The following is a 17,890-nucleotide window of genomic DNA, read 5'->3' as shown; positions in this document are numbered from 1 at the left end:
AATACGCCTGAAACATAAACGTGAATCTACATGTATATCAAATCAAATCAAATGTTATTGGTCACATACACATGGTTAGCAGATGTTATTGCGATTGTAGCGAAATGCTTGTAAAAGTATCCAATAGTTCTTCCCGGCTGTATGTAATAACACTGAAGATTTTCTGGGCTAACAATGTAAGAAATAATACATGAAAAATCTAAATACTGCAAAGTTTCCAAAGGACTAGAAGTGAGGCCGCCCTCTCTGTCGGCGCCATCTTGTCCTTTCAGAATCGTTGCAAACAGAAATGTGACTATACTGTACACAACAACCTCTATGCACTGCCACATTATCAAGTGTCAGTATCATGTTAATCACCCCATCTAATACAGCTACTTCCTGGTAAACAAGGTAACCACTAGTTCCTCTGCTCGGCATAATGCCATGGTTTATCCTCTGAGTGTAGGGAAAAACCCTATTGGTGTAGAATGTCTGGTCTAGCCTTTTACGGTGCAGTGTTACACTGCATTACATCAATGTGGCTTTATTATTATTATGAAATGAATGTATGTCATTGTCTTTCAGCTGTCCACCCTTGACTTCAGACAACTGAAGCTGGATGACATCAGAAGATCCAACTTCTCTGAGTCTTTTTCCCAGGTGACACTGCTATGTCTGTTAATAACCTGTAACCTGTTAGGTGATGCTAGTTTAATCCTGGTGATAGTCAACTCATCCATTCTTAATAGTATTTGTCACGTAGACAACAGGTGTAGACTAACAGTTAAACGTTTACTTATGGGTCCTTTTCCAACTATGCAGGGTTAAAGATGACAAAATAAATATAAAATAGGGACATGAGAAATAAATACACAGTGAATAACAATAACGAGTAAAAAATAAATAAATTATTATTTCCAAATGATGCAGAAAAATAATCCATGCTTTTGTTACTTGTAGGTTAGACTACTGCAATGCTCTACTTTCTGGCTACCCGCATAAAGCACTAAATAAACTTCAGTTAGTGCTAAATACGGCTGCTAGAATCCTGTATCATATTACTCCAGTGTGAGCCAGTGTGAGCCTTCCTACACTGGCTTCCTGTTAAGGCAAGGGCTGATTTCAAGGTTTTACTGCTAACCTATAATGCATTACATGGGCTTGCTCCTACCTATCTCTCTGATTTGGTCCTGCCGTACATACCTACACGTACGCTACGGTCACAAGACGCAGGCCTCTTAATCGTCCCTAGAATTTCTAAGCAAACAGCTGGAGGCAGGGCTTTCTCCTATAGAGCTCAATTTTTATGGAATGGTCTGTCTACCCGTGTGAGAGACGCAGACTCGGTCTCAACCTTTTAAGTCTTTACTGAAGACTCATCTCTTCAGTGGGTCATATGATTGAGTGTAGTCTGGCCCAGGAGTGTGAAGGTGAACGGAAAGGCGCTGGAGCAACAAACAGCCCTTGCTGTCTCTGCCTAGCCGGTTCCCCTCTCTCCACTGGGATTCTCTGCCTATAACCTTATTACAGGCGCTGAGAAACTGGCTTACTGGTGCTCTTCCATGCCATCCCTAGGAGGGGTGCGTCACTTGAGTGGGTTGAGTCACTGACGTGGTCTTCCTGTCTGGGTTGATGCCTCCCCTTGGGTTGTGCCGTGGCGGAGATCTTTGTGGGCTATACTCGGCCTTGTCTCAGGATGGTAAGTTGGTGGTTGAAGATATCCCTCTAGTGGTGTGGTGGCTGTGCTTTGGCAAAGTGGGTGGGGTTATATCCTGCCTGTTTGGCCCTGTCTGGGGGTGTCAGACTGGGGCCACAGTGTCTCCTGACCCCTCCTGTCTCAGCCTCCAGTATTTATGCTGCAGTAGTTCATGTTTTGGGGGCTAGGGTCAGTCTGTTATATCTGGAGTATTTCTCCTGTCTTATCCGGTGTCCTGTGTGAATTTAACTATGCTCTCTCTAATTCTCTCTTTCTCTCTTTCTTTCTTTCTCTCTCTCAAAGGACCTAAGCCTTAGGACCATGCCTCAGGACTACCTGGCATGATGACTCCTTGCTGTTTATGAACATTTGAACATCTTGGCCATGTTCTGTTATAATCTCCACCCGGCACAGCCAGAAGAGGACTGGCCACCCCTCATAGCCTGGTTCCTCTCTATGTTTCTTCCTAGGTTTTGGCCTTTCTATGGAGTTTTTCCTATCCACCGTGCTTCTACACCTGCATTGCTTGCTGTTTGGGGTTTTAGGCTGGGTTTCTGTACAGCACTTTGATATATCAGCTGATGTAAGAAGGGCTATATAAATACATTTGATTTGATTTGATTCATGCTGAGGATGGGAGTCATTGAGGATTCCACACAGAAAATGGTGCAGGGGGTGAACAACATAAGTTTGTTCGACTCCTACCCCATGCCGAGAGTGGACGAGCTCATCAACCGGTTGGGAAAGGCCTGGTACATCCGCACCCTGGACCTGACCAAGGGATATTGGCAGGTACCCTTCTCCGCTTGGGAGACGATGGCATTCTCGACACCGGACGGCTAATATCAATACCAAGTCCTCCCGTTCGGTCTACTTGGAGCCCCACCCACGTTGCAGCTCCTGATGGACCGAGTCCTCCGACCCCACCAACAGTTCCAGTGGCCTATTTGGATGACATCATCCTCCACAGCCAAGGTTGGGAAAGCCACTGACGCCAGGCAGTACTGGACATGCAAGCCAGGTTGACAGCAAACTCCAAGAAATGCAAGCTGGACGGGGGAACATCAATCCCCAGGAGAGGAAGGTCCAGGCGGTTCGTGACGTCCTCACGGTCTGCTCGAACAGATGTGCTCTGTGTTCTACCCCAGTGGAGACAGCATTCCCCGGCGGTAACCCGGAAGAGGTCTCCTGGAGGAGACCTGTTTCTTTTCCTTTATCGCTTTAAATAAACACTCTTGAAACTGAGTTATCACACTTGTGTCCATGTCTGATCTGTGTAAAAGTCTAGATCAAACCCCCTGGTCTGCCACAACAGGCATAAGCCATGGACAGCAAACACAATTGCATTTTATCAATGGAAATTTGAAAACACAGAGATACCGTGACTAGATCCTGAGGCCCATTGTGATGCCATTCACCAGTACATCACCTCATGTTTCAGCATGATGAGGTAGAGGTAGTTAACTGTGTTCTACAGGTAGTTAACCACCTTCTAGAGGTAGTTAACTGTGTTCTACAGGTATTTAACCACCTTCTGGAGGTAGTTAACTGTGTTCTACAGGTATTTAACCACCTTCTGGAGGTAGTTAACTGTGTTCTACAGGTAGTTAACCACCTTCTAAAGGTATTTAACCACCTTCTAGAGGTAGTTAACTGTGTTCTACAGGTAGTTAACCACCTTCTGGAGGTAGTTAACTGTGTTCTACAGGTAGTTAACCACCTTCTGGAGGTAGTTAACTGTGTTCTACAGGTAGTCAACCACCTTCTAGAGGTAGTTAACTGTGTTCTACAGGTAGTTAACTGTGTTCTACTGGTAGTTAACCACCTTCTAGAGGTAATTAACTGGGTTCTAAAGGTAGATAACCACCTTCTAGAGGTAGTTAACTGTGTTCTACAGGTAGTTAACCACCTTCTAGAGGTAGTTAACTGGGTTCTAAAGGTAGTTAACCACCTTCTAGAGGTAGTTAACTGTGTTCTACAGGTATTTAACCACCTTCTAGAGGTAGTTAACTGTGTTCTACAGGTAGTTAACTCTGTTCAGAAGTAGTTTACTCTGTTCCACAGGTAGGTAACCATGTTCTAGAGGTAGTTAACTGTGTTTTACAGGTAGTTAACCATGTTCTAGAAGTAGTTAACTGTGTTTTACAGGTGGTTAACCATGTTCTATAGGTAGCTAACTGTGTTCAGAGGTAGTTAACTGTGTACTCTAGGTGGATCACGATGTTCTAGAGGTAGTTAACTGTGTTGTACAGGTAGTTAGCCATGTTCTACAGGCAGTTATACAATTGGTCGGTATAATCCTGGATACTGATTGGTGAAAACCCGATTCCAGTCGGTGTCTATTCCACAAGTTACCACCGGCTAAAGCTATGATTTTGAAATGCCTACTTACTCTGTTCCATCTCATTGCACAATCTACTGTCTCATCAGCCCAGACAGACTATTTATCAACTTGATCTCCACTGTAAACCGCATCTAGACATCACCCCCCATTTCTTTTAGACTAGCAATTGGTTTTCAATAGCAGAGATTTGTATAAGCCTTGCTGTCTGGGGCTCTGACATTTGCAACATTGTTTCAATATTGAAATTCAATCTCCAGGTGTCCCATAGTAATGAAGGCGAGGGGTGGGAGTCGGGAGGAGACAGACAAGCAGTCAGCTTTTCTCAGCCAGTCAAAATCATGAATCAGCATAATCTTTATGGATATATACAGACTAGCTCCTCTGAACAACAGTGTACTGACGAGAGAGCACATTTTCTATGCCAGGCGAAATCACTCATCATTAGCCCATTGTTATCCAAATAAATGTCACGAGAAAACAGCTTAAACAAATGCAAATCCAGCTACTTTGCTATTATTCTGGCTGCACTGTTTGATGTGACTGTGTTAACAAAAGCTGGCTAGCTACCAAGCAAGGGATAGATTCAGAACAAAAAGACTTAACGACTGGGTCGTGTCTCTGGCAACCGAACCGATAAAACGAACGACCAGCTGGCTTGGGTAGCAACCCTTGATTTGTGTCGGGACTATATCTTGTGGAAGGATGAAATAGTAAGAATAAATTCACCAAAATATTTTTTTTTTAATGAAAATGTCAATCATTATTTGAATATGTTGATAACCTGTTGTCTCAGGCCTAGCAACACCCTTGCCAATACACTGCATTTGGAAAACAGTCAGACCCATTCAAAATAACCACATTTTGTTACGTTACAGCCTTATTCTAAAATGGATTAAATCAATGATAAAAAAATTGGGCAATTTGATTTTGGAATGTAGTTACCCTTTAGTTCCCCTTGGCATGCACCTAGCACTGTTGGTTGGCTTGCAGTGTTTGTGTAGCACATGAGATGGAGTTTGCAAAAACAAATGGCTGCTGGATTGATGCAAATAATCATGATATCATTCTGACAGGAAGAAATAGGCTACTTTGTAGCTAGTTTATTGATAGAGAAGGTTTTTGGGCTCGATGCCCAGTCTTTCCATCTACCAGAAGACGGTTAGGTCTGTCATTAGCATCACTATATTTTTCCTGTTCCTGAATTGTTTGAAACCTGGACGTTTTACTTCATATTATGAGGTATGTCTTACCTTGATTCAAAGTAGCCTATAGCCACAATCCCACCATAGAAACAGTGGATTTGTATATATATATATAAAGACGTATTCAGATGCATTCCCCTGTTCTATTGGTTTTCTTTCCACTTTGGTTAATTGTCTAGCAGCCAAATGCATTATCCTAATCATATTAGCAAGCATTGATATTTGTTGCATCTTCAAATCCCCCCTCTTTCTAGCAGATGTTTCCATCTCTGTCCAGAAACCCACTTACCTGTGCGGTGCTCATTTTAGAACTGTGTTTTCGCACAAATTGCATTGAGAGACATTGAAGCGTACGGCCTACTGCCGTGTATACATTTCTGCACCTAAAAAGTTAAGAAATAATATTTTATCAACATTCCGATCTGTTCCATCAACCCTGTTAATTTATGCGGCCACTACTTTGATACTTATCAGTGGGTTATAAGAAGTAGTAGAAGTATACACAATGCCCACTACAAAAGAAGTGGTTATACGATATATACTGGCGTATACCCTCCATTACACCACTGGCTGTGACCATCATAGCATTCAATGATCAATGAATTGCATTCATTCTTGCACCATGCCATCAATAATCAGTTGTAAACATGCCTGCAGCGTGATCGATTTTGCCTGCGTGCATTCAGCACCTTCGGAAAGGACTCAGACCTCTTGACTTTTCTTCATTTTGTTACGTTACAGCCTTATTCTAAAACGGATTATATAAATGTTTTTCCACATCAATCCACACACAGTACCACATAATGAATAAGCAAAAACACATTTTTAGAAATGTTTGCAAAATTATAAAAAATAAACAGAAATACCTTTTTTTCACGGTGGCTTGCAAAAGTATTCACCCCCTTGGCATTTTTTATATTTTGTTGCCTTACAACCTGGAATTAAAATAGATTTTTGGGGGGTTTATATCATTTGATTTCTAGAACATGCCTACCCCCTTGAAAATACAATGTTTACATATGTAAATTGTGAAGCAAACAAGAAATAAGACAGAAAAACTGAAAACTTGAGTGTGTATAACTATTCATCTCCTCAAAGTCAATACTTTATAGAGCCACCTTTTGGAGCAATTACAGCTGCAAGTCTCTTGGGGTATGTCTCTATAAGCTTGGCAAATCTAGCCACTGGGTTCTTTTCCCATTCTTCAAGGCAAAACTGCTCCAGCTCCTTCAAGTTAGATGGGTTCCTCTGGTGTACAGACATCTTTAAATCTTAACACAGATTCTCATTTGGATTGAGGTCTGAGCTTTGACTAGGCATTTCCAAGACATTTAACTGTTTCCCCTTTAACCACTTCAGTGTTGCTTTAGCAGTATACTTAGTGTCATTGTCCTGCTGGAAGGTGAACCTCCGTCCCAGTCTCAAATCTCTGGAAGACTGAAACAGGTTTCTCTCAAGATTTTCCCTGTATTTAGCGCCATCCATCATTCCTTCAATTCTGACCAGTTTCTCAGTCCATGCCGATGAAAAACTTCCCCAGGTTGATGAGAGTTATTGGGTTTGTGCCAGACATAGCGTTCTCCTTGATGGCCAAAAAGCTCAATTTTTGTCTAATCTGACCAGAGTACCTTCTTCCATATGTTTGGGGAGTCCCACATGCCTTTTGGTGAACACCAAATGTATTTGCTTATTTTTTTCTTTAAGCAATTGCTTTTTTTCTGGCCACTCTTCTGTTAAGCCCAGCTCTGTGGAGTGTACGGCCTAAAGTGGTCCTATGGACAGATACTCCAATCTCCGCTGTAGAGCTTTGCAGCTCCTTCAGGGTTATCTTTGGTCTCTTTGTTGCCTCTCTGATTAATACCCTCCTTACCCGGTCCGTGAGTTATGGTGGGCGGCCCTCTCTTGGCATGTTTTTTGTGGCGCCATATTCTTTCAAAATGTTTCTAATGGATTTAATGGTGCTCCGTGGGATGTTCAAGGTTTCTGATATTTTTTTATAACCCAAACCTGATCTGTACTTCTCCACAACTTTGTCCTTGACCTGTTTGGCGAGCTACTTGGTCTTCACGGTGCCGCTTGCTTGGTGGTGCCTCTTGCTTAGTGGTGTTGCAGACTCTGGGGCCTTTCAGAACAGATGTATATATACGGAGATCATGTGACAGATCATGTGACACTTAGATTGCACACAGGTGGACTTTATTTAACTAATTATGTGACTTCTGAAGGTAATTGGTTGCACCAAATCTTATTTAGGGGCTTCACAGCAAAAGGGGTAAATACATATGCACGCACCACTTTTCAGTTGTACATTTTTTTTGAATTTTTTCATTTAATAACTTCACCAATTTAGACTATTTTGTGTATGTCCATTACATGAAATCCAAATAAAAATATATTTAAATATATGTAATGCAGCAAAACTGGAAAAATGCCAAGGGGGATGAATACTTTTGCAAGGCATTGTACATAAGTATTCAGACCCTTTGCTATGAGACTCGAAATATAGCTCAGGTGCATGCTGTTTCAATTTCTCATCCTTTAGATGTTTCTACAACATGATTGGAGTCCACCTGTGGTAAATTCAATTTACTGGACATTATTTGGAAAGGCACAAACCAAGGTCATGTGATCGAAGAAATTCTCTGTCGAGCTACGAGACAGGAGTGTGTCGAGGCGCAGATCTGGGGAAGGGTACCAACATATTTCTGCAGCATTGAGGATGGAACAAGAACATTGTTAAATGGAAGAAGTTTGGAACTCCCAAGGCTCTGTCTATATCTGGTCAACCGGACAAACTAATGTTCAAACATAGACATCAAACAGTATCAAGGTTCTGATCTAATGCTTAGGCATAACCATGTTAATGGAAAATAATAATGGTAAAGTGGCTGTCCTATATTTAGGAGATATAAGAAGTCTCAGGAAATATTTAAGTTTTTTTGTAAACATATTTGACCCTTTATTTTTGTTGGCACAACACTACCTCCATTCGTTAGTATGGGTTACCTTCAGACGGGTCCTAAACTACCTCCATTCGTTAGTATGGGTTACCTTCAGACGAGTCCTAAACTACCTCCATTCGTTAGTATGGGTTACCTTCAGACGAGTCCTAAACTACCTCCATTCGTTAGTATGGGTTACCTTCAGACGAGTCCTAAACTACCTCCATTCGTTAGTATGGGTTACCTTCAGACGAGTCCTAAACTACCTCCATTCGTTAGTATGGGTTACCTTCAGACGAGTCCTAAACTACCTCCATTCGTTAGTATGGGTTACCTTCAGACGAGTCCTAAACTACCTCCATTCGTTAGTATGGGTTACCTTCAGACGAGTCCTAAACTACCTCCATTCGTTAGTATGGGTTACCTTCAGACGAGTCCTAAACTACCTCCATTCGTTAGTATGGGTTACCTTCAGACGAGTCCTAAACTACCTCCATTCGTTAGTATGGGTTACCTTCAGACGAGTCCTAAACTACCTCCATTCGTTAGTATGGGTTACCGTCAGACGAGTCCTAAACTACCTCCATTCGTTAGTATGGGTTACCGTCAGACGAGTCCTAAACTACCTCCATTCGTTAGTATGGGTTACCTTCAGACGAGTCCTAAACTACCTCCATTCGTTAGTATGGGTTACCTTCAGACGAGTCCTAAACTACCTCTATTCGTTAGTATGGGTTACCTTCAGACGAGTCCTAAACTACCTCCATTCGTTAGTATGGGTTACCTTCAGACGAGTCCAAAACTACCTCCATTCGTTAGTATGGGTTACCTTCAGACGAGTCCAAAACTACCTCCATTCGTTAGTATGGGTTACCTTCAGATGGGTCCTAAACTACCTCCATTCGTTAGTATGGGTTACCTTCAGACGAGTCCAAAACTACCTCCATTCGTTAGTATGGGTTACCTTCAGACGAGTCCAAAACTACCTCCATTCGTTAGTATGGGTTACCTTCAGACGAGTCCTAAACTACCTCCATTCGTTAGTATGGGTTACCGTCAGACGAGTCCTAAACTACCTCTATTCGTTAGTATGGGTTACCTTCAGACGAGTCCTAAACTACCTCCATTCGTTAGTATGGGTTACCTTCAGACGAGTCCTAAACTACCTCCAGTCGTTAGTATGGGTTACCTTCAGACGAGTCCTAAACTACCTCCATTCGTTAGTATGGGTTACCTTCAGACGAGTCCAAAACTACCTCCATTCGTTAGTATGGGTTACCTTCAGACGAGTCCTAAACTACCTCTATTCGTTAGTATGGGTTACCTTCAGACGAGTCCTAAACTACCTCCATTCGTTAGTATGGGTTACCTTCAGACGAGTCCTAAACTACCTCCATTCGTTAGTATGGGTTACATTCAGACGAGTCCAAAACTACCTCTATTCGTTAGTATGGGTTACCTTCAGACGAGTCCTAAACTACCTCCATTCGTTAGTATGGGTTACCTTCAGACGAGTCCAAAACTACCTCCATTCGTTAGTATGGGTTACCTTCAGACGAGTCCTAAACTACCTCCATTCGTTAGTATGGGTTACCTTCAGACGAGTCCAAAACTACCTCCATTCGTTAGTATGGGTTACCTTCAGAAGATTCCTAAACTACCTCCATTCGTTAGTATGGGTTACATTCAGACGAGTCCTAAACTACCTCCATTCGTTAGTATGGGTTACCTTCAGACGAGTCCTAAACTACCTCCATTCGTTAGTATGGGTTACCTTCAGACGAGTCCTAAACTACCTCCATTCGTTAGTATGGGTTACCTTCAGACGGGTCCTAAACTACCTCCATTCGTTAGTATGGGTTACCTTCAGACGAGTCCAAAACTACCTCCATTCGTTAGTATGGGTTACCTTCAGAAGAGTCCTAAACTACCTCCATTCGTTAGTATGGGTTACCTTCAGACGAGTCCAAAACTACCTCCATTCGTTAGTATGGGTTACCTTCAGAAGAGTCCTAAACTACCTCCATTCGTTAGTATGGGTTACATTCAGACGAGTCCTAAACTACCTCCATTCGTTAGTATGGGTTACCTTCAGACGAGTCCTAAACTACCTCCATTCGTTAGTATGGGTTACATTCAGACGAGTCCTAAACTACCTCCATTCGTTAGTATGGGTTACCTTCAGACGAGTCCAAAACTACCTCCATTCGTTAGTATGGGTTACCTTCAGAAGAGTCCTAAACTACCTCCATTCGTTAGTATGGGTTACCTTCAGACGAGTCCAAAACTACCTCCATTCGTTAGTATGGGTTACCTTCAGACGAGTCCAAAACTACCTCCATTCGTTAGTATGGGTTACCTTCAGACGAGTCCTAAACTACCTCCATTCGTTAGTATGGGTTACCTTCAGACGAGTCCTAAACTACCTCCATTCGTTAGTATGGGTTACATTCAGACGAGTCCAAAACTACTTCCATTCGTTAGTATGGGTTACCTTCAGACGAGTCCTAAACTACCTCCATTCGTTAGTATGGGTTACCTTCAGACGAGTCCAAAACTACCTCCATTCGTTAGTATGGGTTACCTTCAGACGAGTCCAAAACTACCTCCATTCGTTAGTATGGGTTACCTTCAGACGAGTCCTAAACTACCTCCATTCGTTAGTATGGGTTACCTTCAGACGGGTCCTAAACTACCTCCATTCGTTAGTATGGGTTACCTTCAGACGAGTCCAAAACTACCTCCATTCGTTAGTATGGGTTACCTTCAGAAGAGTCCTAAACTACCTCCATTCGTTAGTATGGGTTACCTTCAGACGAGTCCAAAACTACCTCCATTCGTTAGTATGGGTTACCTTCAGAAGAGTCCTAAACTACCTCCATTCGTTAGTATGGGTTACATTCAGACGAGTCCTAAACTACCTCCATTCGTTAGTATGGGTTACCTTCAGACGAGTCCTAAACTACCTCCATTCGTTAGTATGGGTTACATTCAGACGAGTCCTAAACTACCTCCATTCGTTAGTATGGGTTACCTTCAGACGAGTCCAAAACTACCTCCATTCGTTAGTATGGGTTACCTTCAGAAGAGTCCTAAACTACCTCCATTCGTTAGTATGGGTTACCTTCAGACGAGTCCAAAACTACCTCCATTCGTTAGTATGGGTTACCTTCAGACGAGTCCAAAACTACCTCCATTCGTTAGTATGGGTTACCTTCAGACGAGTCCTAAACTACCTCCATTCGTTAGTATGGGTTACCTTCAGACGAGTCCTAAACTACCTCCATTCGTTAGTATGGGTTACATTCAGACGAGTCCAAAACTACTTCCATTCGTTAGTATGGGTTACCTTCAGACGAGTCCTAAACTACCTCCATTCGTTAGTATGGGTTACCTTCAGACGAGTCCAAAACTACCTCCATTCGTTAGTATGGGTTACCTTCAGACGAGTCCAAAACTACCTCCATTCGTTAGTATGGGTTACCTTCAGACGAGTCCTAAACTACCTCCATTCGTTAGTATGGGTTACCTTCAGACGAGTCCTAAACTACCTCCATTCGTTAGTATGGGTTACCTTCAGACGAGTCCTAAACTACCTCCATTCGTTAGTATGGGTTACCTTCAGACGAGTCCTAAACTACCTCCATTCGTTAGTATGGGTTACCTTCAGAAGAGTCCTAAACTACCTCCATTCGTTAGTATGGGTTACCTTCAGACGAGTCCTAAACTACCTCCATTCGTTAGTATGGGTTACCTTCAGACGAGTCCTAAACTACCTCCATTCGTTAGTATGGGTTACCTTCAGACGAGTCCAAAACTACCTCCATTCGTTAGTAGGGGTTACCTTCAGACGAGTCCAAAACTACCTCCATTCGTTAGTATGGGTTACCTTCAGACGAGTCCAAAACTACCTCCTTTCGTTAGTATGGGTTACCTTCAGACGAGTCCAAAACTACCTCCATTCGTTAGTATGGGTTACCTTCAGACGAGTCCAAAACTACCTCCATTCGTTAGTATGGGTTACCTTCAGACGAGTCCTAAACTACCTCCATTCGTTAGTATGGGTTACCTTCAGACGAGTCCAAAACTACCTCCATTCGTTAGTATGGGTTACCTTCAGACGAGTCCTAAACTACCTCCATTCGTTAGTATGGGTTACCTTCAGACGAGTCCTAAACTACCTCCATTCGTTAGTATGGGTTACCTTCAGACGAGTCCAAAACTACCTCCATTCTTTAGTATGGGTTACCTTCAGACGAGTCCAAAACTACCTCTATTCGTTAGTATGGGTTACCTTCAGACGAGTCCAAAACTACCTCCATTCGTTAGTATGGGTTACCTTCAGACGAGTCCAAAACTACCTCCATTCGTTAGTATGGGTTACCTTCAGACGAGTCCTAAACTACCTCCATTCGTTAGTATGGGTTACCTTCAGACGAGTCCTAAACTACCTCCATTCGTTAGTATGGGTTACCTTCAGACGAGTCCAAAACTACCTCCATTCGTTAGTATGGGTTACCTTCAGATGAGTCCAAAACTACCTCCATTCGTTAGTATGGGTTACCTTCAGACGAGTTCTAAACTACCTCCATTCGTTAGTATGGGTTACCTTCAGACGAGTCCAAAACTACCTCCATTCGTTAGTATGGGTTACCTTCAGACGAGTCCTAAACTACCTCCATTCGTTAGTATGGGTTACCTTCAGACGAGTCCTAAACTACCTCCATTCGTTAGTATGGGTTACCTTCAGACGAGTCCAAAACTACCCCCATTTGTTAGTATGGGTTACCTTCAGACGAGTCCTAAACTACCTCCATTCGTTAGTATGGGTTACCTTCAGACGAGACCAAAACTACCTCCATTCGTTAGTATGGGTTACCTTCAGACGAGTCCAAAACTACCTCCATTCGTTAGAATGGGTTACCTTCAGACGAGTCCAAAACTACCTCCATTCGTTAGTATGGGTTACCTTCAGACGAGTCCAAAACTACCTCCATTCGTTAGTATGGGTTACCTTCAGACGAGTCCTAAACTACCTCCATTCGTTAGTATGGGTTACCTTCAGACGAGTCCTAAACTACCTCCATTCGTTAGTATGGGTTACCTTCAGACGAGTCCAAAACTACCTCCATTCGTTAGTATGGGTTACCTTCAGACGAGTCCAAAACTACCTCCATTCGTTAGTATGGGTTACCTTCAGACGAGTCCTAAACTACCTCCATTCGTTAGTATGGGTTACATTCAGACGAGTCCAAAACTACCTCCATTCGTTAGTATGGGTTACCTTCAGAAGAGTCCTAAACTACCTCCATTCGTTAGTATGGTTACCTTCAGACGAGTCCTAAACTACCTCCATTCGTTAGTATGGGTTACCTTCAGACGAGTCCTAAACTACCTCCATTCGTTAGTATGGGTTACCTTCAGACGAGTCCTAAACTACCTCCATTCGTTAGTATGGGTTACCTTCAGACGAGTCCTAAACTACCTCCATTCGTTAGTATGGGTTACCTTCAGACGAGTCCTAAACTACCTCCATTCGTTAGTATGGGTTACCTTCAGACGAGTCCAAAACTACCTCCATTCGTTAGTATGGGTTACCTTCAGACGAGTCCAAAACTACCTCCATTCGTTAGAATGGGTTACCTTCAGACGAGTCCAAAACTACCTCCATTCGTTAGTATGGGTTACCTTCAGACGAGTCCTAAACTACCTCCATTCGTTAGTATGGGTTACCTTCAGACGAGTCCTAAACTACCTCCATTCGTTAGTATGGGTTACCTTCAGACGAGTCCAAAACTACCTCCATTCGTTAGTATGGGTTACCTTCAGACGAGTCCAAAACTACCTCCATTCGTTAGTATGGGTTACCTTCAGACGAGTCCTAAACTACCTCCATTCGTTAGTATGGGTTACATTCAGACGAGTCCAAAACTACCTCCATTCGTTAGTATGGGTTACCTTCAGAAGAGTCCTAAACTACCTCCATTCGTTAGTATGGTTACCTTCAGACGAGTCCTAAACTACCTCCATTCGTTAGTATGGGTTACCTTCAGACGAGTCCTAAACTACCTCCATTCGTTAGTATGGGTTACCTTCAGACGAGTCCTAAACTACCTCCATTCGTTAGTATGGGTTACCTTCAGACGAGTCCTAAACTACCTCCATTCGTTAGTATGGGTTACCTTCAGACGAGTCCTAAACTACCTCCATTCGTTAGTATGGGTTACCTTCAGACGAGTCCAAAACTACCTCCATTCGTTAGTATGGGTTACCTTCAGACGAGTCCTAAACTACCTCCATTCGTTAGTATGGGTTACCTTCAGACGAGTCCAAAACTACCTCCATTCGTTAGTATGGGTTACCTTCAGACGAGTCCTAAACTACCTCCATTCGTTAGTATGGGTTACCTTCAGACGAGTCCTAAACTACCTCCATTCGTTAGTATGGGTTACCTTCAGACGAGTCCTAAACTACCTCCATTCGTTAGTATGGGTTACCTTCAGACGAGTCCTAAACTACCTCCATTCGTTAGTATGGGTTACCTTCAGACGAGTCCAAAACTACCTCCATTCGTTAGTATGGGTTACCTTCAGACGAGTACTAAACTACCTCCATTCGTTAGTATGGGTTACCTTCAGACGAGTCCTAGACTACCTCCATTCGTTAGTATGGGTTACATTCAGACGAGTCCAAAACTACCTCCATTCGTTAGTATGGGTTACCTTCAGACGAGTCCTAAACTACCTCCATTCGTTAGTATGGTTACCTTCAGACGAGTCCTAAACTACCTCCATTCGTTAGTATGGGTTACCTTCAGACGAGTCCTAAACTACCTCCATTCGTTAGTATGGGTTACCTTCAGACGAGTCCTAAACTACCTCCATTCGTTAGTATGGGTTACCTTCAGACGAGTCCTAAACTACCTCCATTCGTTAGTATGGGTTACCTTCAGACGAGTCCTAAACTACCTCCATTCGTTAGTATGGGTTACCTTCAGACGAGTCCAAAACTACCTCCATTCGTTAGTATGGGTTACCTTCAGACGAGTCCTAAACTACCTCCATTCGTTAGTATGGGTTACATTCAGACGAGTCCAAAACTACCTCCATTCGTTAGTATGGGTTACCTTCAGACGAGTCCAAAACTACCTCCATTCGTTAGTATGGGTTACCTTCAGACGAGTCCTAAACTACCTCCATTCGTTAGTATGGGTTACCTTCAGACGAGTCCAAAACTACCTCCATTCGTTAGTATGGGTTACCTTCAGACGAGTCCAAAACTACCTCCATTGGTTAGTATGGGTTACCTTCAGACGAGTCCTAAACTACCTCCATTCGTTAGTATGGGTTACCTTCAGACGAGTCCTAAACTACCTCCATTCGTTAGTATGGGTTACCTTCAGACGAGTCCAAAACTACCTCTATTCGTTAGTATGGGTTACCTTCAGACGAGTCCTAAACTACCTCCATTCGTTAGTATGGGTTACCTTCAGACGAGTCCTAAACTACCTCCATTCGTTAGTATGGGTTACCTTCAGACGAGTCCTAAACTACCTCCATTCGTTAGTATGGGTTACCTTCAGACGAGTCCTAAACTACCTCCATTCGTTAGTATGGGTTACCTTCAGACGAGTCCTAAACTACCTCCATTCGTTAGTATGGGTTACCTTCAGACGAGTCCTAAACTACCTCCATTCGTTAGTATGGGTTACCTTCAGACGAGTCCAAAACTACCTCCATTCGTTAGTATGGGTTACCTTCAGACGAGTCCTAAACTACCTCCATTCGTTAGTATGGGTTACCTTCAGACGAGTCCTAGACTACCTCCATTCGTTAGTATGGGTTACATTCAGACGAGTCCAAAACTACCTCCATTCGTTAGTATGGGTTACCTTCAGACGAGTCCTAAACTACCTCCATTCGTTAGTATGGTTACCTTCAGACGAGTCCTAAACTACCTCCATTCGTTAGTATGGGTTACCTTCAGACGAGTCCTAAACTACCTCCATTCGTTAGTATGGGTTACCTTCAGACGAGTCCTAAACTACCTCCATTCGTTAGTATGGGTTACCTTCAGACGAGTCCTAAACTACCTCCATTCGTTAGTATGGGTTACCTTCAGACGAGTCCTAAACTACCTCCATTCGTTAGTATGGGTTACCTTCAGACGAGTCCAAAACTACCTCCATTCGTTAGTATGGGTTACCTTCAGACGAGTCCTAAACTACCTCCATTCGTTAGTATGGGTTACATTCAGACGAGTCCAAAACTACCTCCATTCGTTAGTATGGGTTACCTTCAGACGAGTCCAAAACTACCTCCATTCGTTAGTATGGGTTACCTTCAGACGAGTCCTAAACTACCTCCATTCGTTAGTATGGGTTACCTTCAGACGAGTCCAAAACTACCTCCATTCGTTAGTATGGGTTACCTTCAGACGAGTCCAAAACTACCTCCATTGGTTAGTATGGGTTACCTTCAGACGAGTCCTAAACTACCTCCATTCGTTAGTATGGGTTACCTTCAGACGAGTCCTAAACTACCTCCATTCGTTAGTATGGGTTACCTTCAGACGAGTCCAAAACTACCTCTATTCGTTAGTATGGGTTACCTTCAGACGAGTCCTAAACTACCTCCATTCGTTAGTATGGGTTACCTTCAGACGAGTCCTAAACTACCTCCATTCGTTAGTATGGGTTACCTTCAGACGAGTCCTAAACTACCTCCATTCGTTAGTATGGGTTACCTTCAGACGAGTCCTAAACTACCTCCATTCGTTAGTATGGGTTACCTTCAGACGAGTCCTAAACTACCTCCATTCGTTAGTATGGGTTACCTTCAGACGAGTCCTAAACTACCTCCATTTGTTAGTATGGGTTACCTTCAGACGAGTCCAAAACTACCTCCATTCGTTAGTATGGGTTACCTTCAGACGAGTCCTAAACTACCTCCATTCGTTAGTATGGGTTACCTTCAGACGAGTCCAAAACTACCTCCATTCGTTAGTATGGGTTACCTTCAGACGAGTCCTAAACTACCTCCATTCGTTAGTATGGGTTACCTTCAGACGAGTCCTAAACTACCTCCATTCGTTAGTATGGGTTACCTTCAGACGAGTCCTAAACTACCTCCATTCGTTAGTATGGGTTACCTTCAGACGAGTCCTAAACTACCTCCATTCGTTAGTATGGGTTACCTTCAGACGAGTCCAAAACTACCTCCATTCGTTAGTATGGGTTACCTTCAGACGAGTACTAAACTACCTCCATTCGTTAGTATGGGTTACCTTCAGACGAGTCCTAGACTACCTCCATTCGTTAGTATGGGTTACATTCAGACGAGTCCAAAACTACCTCCATTCGTTAGTATGGGTTACCTTCAGACGAGTCCTAAACTACCTCCATTCGTTAGTATGGTTACCTTCAGACGAGTCCTAAACTACCTCCATTCGTTAGTATGGGTTACCTTCAGACGAGTCCTAAACTACCTCCATTCGTTAGTATGGGTTACCTTCAGACGAGTCCTAAACTACCTCCATTCGTTAGTATGGGTTACCTTCAGACGAGTCCTAAACTACCTCCATTCGTTAGTATGGGTTACCTTCAGACGAGTCCTAAACTACCTCCATTCGTTAGTATGGGTTACCTTCAGACGAGTCCAAAACTACCTCCATTCGTTAGTATGGGTTACCTTCAGACGAGTCCTAAACTACCTCCATTCGTTAG

At 43.1% G+C, this 17,890-nt stretch overlaps 1 pseudogene; it reads left to right on the top strand.

Annotated features, from left to right (window-relative positions):
• The first annotated feature begins 2,720 nt into the window (after positions 1-2,720).
• The window catches only part of LOC149977386 (putative G protein-coupled receptor 141), a 35,427-nt pseudogene continuing 20,257 nt past the window's right edge, over positions 2,721-17,890 (top strand).

The sequence above is a fragment of the Oncorhynchus mykiss genome, chromosome 15 (assembly GCF_057628025.1).
Source record: "Oncorhynchus mykiss isolate SJ-2025 chromosome 15, ASM5762802v1, whole genome shotgun sequence".
NCBI lineage: Eukaryota > Metazoa > Chordata > Actinopteri > Salmoniformes > Salmonidae > Oncorhynchus > Oncorhynchus mykiss.
Note: the sequence above shows the minus strand (reverse complement) of the source record. Positions and strands in the feature narration are given on the sequence as shown.